Below are 4,796 nucleotides of genomic sequence, written 5' to 3'. Positions count from 1 at the left end.
TATATATATATATAGACAGTATATATGTTTTTACGATTATTTGAGCCCACGGATCCATTGTATGTCCGCATGTCGGTTTTGCAAGCCTGCAAGAAAATCTCACAGTGCGGATGCCATATGGATTACATACGGAGGATGCCATGCGCAAAATACACTGACACACCCTGCCTATGGATGACATACGGATCACTATTTTGGGGACTTTTCTGCGTATTACGGCCGTAAATAACGGACCGTATTTTTATACGCTGAGTGTGAGGCCGGCCTTACAGATGTGCCTCTTGTGGGGTGGCTGGGGGCAGATGTTTTTAGCCAGGGGGGGCCAATAACCATGGACCCTCTCCAGGCTATTAATTTCTGCCCTCAGTCACTGGCTTTACTACTCTGGCGGAGAAAATTGCGCAGGAGCCCACGCCAGTTTTTTCCATGATTGAACCCTCTATTTTAACAGCTAGAGGCACAAAATTTTAAACACAGACACTTCTAACATTAGTAGTGAAGAATATGTTAAAAAAGAAGGGATATGAAATGGTTTACTGTATGTAAACCATGTCTCATATCCTGTCAGGTTTTGGAAGGAGATGGCAAAAGCCGGCAATTGAATTACCGGCTTTTATGCTATCTAGCGCTGTATTAAATATAAATATATATATATATATATATGTGTCTCAATGACATATATATATATCTATACCTATACTATGTGTAGACATTAATTTTATCTGTTCTATTCTAACCTGTCAGTGTGATTTTACTGTACACTGCGCTGAATTGCCGACTTTTCTATAGAACACCGCTGTGTATTTCTCGCAAGTCACACTGTTGGTCCGTGCGTAATCCATATTTTTCTCGCCCCCATAGACTTTCATTGGCAGATTTTTTTGCGCAATACGCTGACAAACGCAGCATACTGTGATTTTCTACGCCCGTAAAATAAAGCTGAGAAATATACGGCAGATAGGAGCTGCCCCATAGAGAAACATTGGTCCGTGTGCAATGTGTAGTTTTTGCGCCTCGCTCTCATACGTCCATAAGACTCTCTGGTGTGACGCCGGCCTAAGACTGGACAACCTCTTTAAGTAATTGAAAAAAAAGAAAATAAATTAATTAGGTTTTGTTTTCTGTAGTTTATTCAGTAAAACTAATGTGGTAACTTGATTTCCAAGATCAGTATGATTGCAGCAAAACCATATTTGAAAGCTTTATGAAAAATTTGGAACTTTGTAAACAAGATTTGATTTGCGTTGCGATTTTCTAAACCTAACTTTTTTTGTCCGTCAAAGGTATCGTTTACAAGGCATGTGGAGGTTTTTATTGGGACCATTTTTGGGGTATATTTGACTTTTTGCTCTCTTTTATTTAACTTTTGAGGGTAGATGGGATGACCAAAAAATGCAATTTATTTAATTTTTATTTGTTTTCACATTATTTACTTTATGGCTAAATAATTTTATATTTTGAAAAGATTTTTTTTGTGTTGTTCCAATACACACAAAAGAATTAAACATGTATAACAAAACATAAGTAATTGCAATAATTTTCTAGGATAAATACGGTACTTTATTTTTTGGAACAATTTCAAGGGTGCCAACTAGAGATAAGCAAGCATACTCGGATAAGTTGTTATCAGAGCATGCTCGAGTGCTTATCGAGCATTTCAGCGTGCTCGAGTTCTATGCTTGAGTCGCCGAGGCTGTTCTACAGCTACAACACTTCCAGGGATTGCCTAACAAACAGGCAATCCCTGCATGTGTTGCATCTATCAAAACAACCACAGCGACTCAAGCATATTTTTCGAGCATGCCGAAAATACTTGATTAGGACATGAGCGTGCTCAGATAACAGCTTATCCGAGGATGTGCGCTCATCACTAGGGTTGAGCGACCTTCACTTTTATAGGATCGGGTCGGGTTTCACGAAACCCGACTTTTGGAAAAGTCGGGTCGAGTGAAATCGGCCGATCCTATAAAAAAGTCGGGGTCGGGGTCGGCCGAAACTCGAAACCCAATGCAGTGCATTGGATTTCCATGGTTCCCAGGGTCTGAAGGAGCGGAAACTCTCCTTCAGGCCCTGGGATCCATATTTAAGTGTAAAATATAGAATTAAAATAAAAAATATCCTTATACTTACCCTCTGACGCGCCCTGGTACTAACCGGGAACCTTCCTTCCTTAGAATCAGCCTTCCAGGACCTTCGGTGACGTCGCGGGTGACGTCGCGGCTTGTGATTGGCCGCGCGGCCGCCCATGTGACCGCTCGCGCGGCCAATCACAAGCCGCGACGTCACCCGCGACGTCACCGAAGGTCCTGGAAGGGCTGATTCTTAGGAAGGAAGGCTGTCGGAAGGAAGCAGGTCGCTTCCGAGGGTGAGTATATTCCTATTAGGTATATACTCACCCTCGGAAGCGCCCTGCTTCCTTCCGACAGCCTTCCTTCCTAAGAATCAGCCCTTCCAGGACCTTCGGTGACGTCGCGGGTGACGTCGCGGCTTGTGATTGGCCGCGCGAGCGGTCACATGGGCGGCCGCGCGGCCAATCACAAGCCGCGACGTCACCGCGACGTCACGGCAAGGTCCTAGAAGCGCGGATTCGAAGGAGGAAGGCTGCCGGTTAGTACCAGGGCGCGTCAGAGGGTAAGTATTGCAATATTTTAAAATTTAAATTCTATATTTTACACTTTAATCTGAATTCCGATACCAATTCCCGATATCTTAAACATATCGGGAATCGGGATCGGAATTCCGATTCCAGATTCAAAAGATCGCCGACTTCATGGCCGACCCCTCACTGGGGTCGGGTCGGGTTTCATGAAACCCGACCTTGCCAAAAGTCGGCGACTTTTGAACAATTTCGACCCGTTTCGCTCAACCCTACTCATCACTAGTGCCAACATTTTCAGCCCTGACTGTATATAACTCCTTCAGACAACTGATGCACAGGCTGCAGGACATTAAATTCAGATGTATGTAATGAGATTCCCATCTCAGAAATTTTAACAACAAATCACGTATAGCAAGAGGTAATTTAGAAGCTATACGTGAAGTCATTTTTGTGTCTACCTGCTGCCTTCCACTCCAAGCTTTATAAGTGATTATGTAATTAGAATTAGGATATGTCAGTTGAGCAAAGTAAATGAGGAAAGAGCCATGAGCCAATAATGGACTGAATAATACCTATACTTCTCGTTTCTAAAACATGTAAAGAGGAAGTGTTAGCAAACAGCAGGAAAAAAAATATGTACTTTGAGTCTTACATTCAGGGTGTATGTTGCCTAATTGGGAAATGCACTCATGGTGTATTTTATTAAGATGATCCATACATAGTAACCTTGGAAAACACCAGATATCTGCAAAAGGTTCCTCTATTATTTTCTCATTATCTGTTAATGAAGAAAAAGGCACAAAGCCTATGTGAACTAGATGCCAACTCACCCTCTTATCTCCAATAAATATAGAAATTAGAGTCGATAGATAATCCAAACTAATAATAACTAATATCGTTTTATTAATTATGATAGGCTAACTGTATATCATTCATTTAAAGCCCAGAGCTAAAGCTTCCTTAGGTCAGTAAACCCCAAATCCAACTAAAGGCCCCATCGGTCAAGTCATCAGACCTCAATACTTATGATATTCATAGTGAAAAAGCTATTGTAGGACACAAGCGACCAGTTGATAAATGGTAAGTATGGTCAAAACACTGTGTAAAGAAGACAGACATACCAGACATACAGAGATACCAAAATTGTTCAAATCCAAATATTTTTTAATATATCCACAATTACATCTGAAATATAGGCGCATGGCTATGCTAAATGGCATACATATTGTGAAGACAATGATCACTAATATATGCGTGGAAACCAACAATATTCTAGATTCATAAAAAGAGCAAGTTAAGGGGATTTCCTAGTGACTGAATTGGAATTCTTCAATAGTGTAACTTTCCCATATTACATTATTTCAAAACAAAGAACTGAAAATCACCAACCCTGACACAACTTTCACTAAAACTATCTTGTGTTAAAGGATTTTTGTTGTTAGGTTTACTAATAGATTATTCATAGCACTTTTATAAAGTCCGAAAATATTACTGAGAAAAACTCAGGACTGCAATTAGTATACAAAATAAGATCGGAATTGGTGATCTTACTGTATTTTAGTGATTTTACTGTTTTCTGTAAAATTAAAGGTTACATTCATCAATAGTAGATTTGGTGCCAATTGATTTTACATGTCCCAGTTCATCAGCTACAACAGTGGTCTGTAGCCACTGGAGTGTAAGTTTGGCTGGAAAAATGCGTTACATCTGCAGAGCTTCTGATTGGCCAAAAGAGCAGAAACCGGCAAAAGTGACCCAATTTTGGGAATTGCACCAACAGTGCATTCATCTAGGAGGGCAATGAGCATTTTTACTCCACGTGGTTTACACATTTCTTTACTACTGTATTTGGCTGTGATAAAATGAAACATTTGTTACAATGATAAGTAGATTTTGCTAAAAAAAATTTCATTTTTACCATGACTTCTAAGAAAAAAAGTACCCTGAAATGTATTATGCTACTTCTCCCAAGCACAGCATATGTGGTCATACACTATTGTTTCAGTAAATGAAAGGGCTAAGAAGAAAAAGCGTATTTTGACTTTTGAAGACCAGATCTTCCTGGAATAGTTCATGAGTGCCATTTGCAGAGCTCCTAAGGTGCCAAGACAACAGAAATCTCCAAAGAGTGGCTCTATTTTGGAAATTACACCCCTTCGGTAATATATCTACGGGTATAGTGACTATATTGACCCCA

This window comes from Ranitomeya imitator, chromosome 3 (assembly GCF_032444005.1).
Source record: "Ranitomeya imitator isolate aRanImi1 chromosome 3, aRanImi1.pri, whole genome shotgun sequence".
NCBI classification, from domain to species: domain Eukaryota; kingdom Metazoa; phylum Chordata; class Amphibia; order Anura; family Dendrobatidae; genus Ranitomeya; species Ranitomeya imitator.
Note: the sequence above shows the minus strand (reverse complement) of the source record.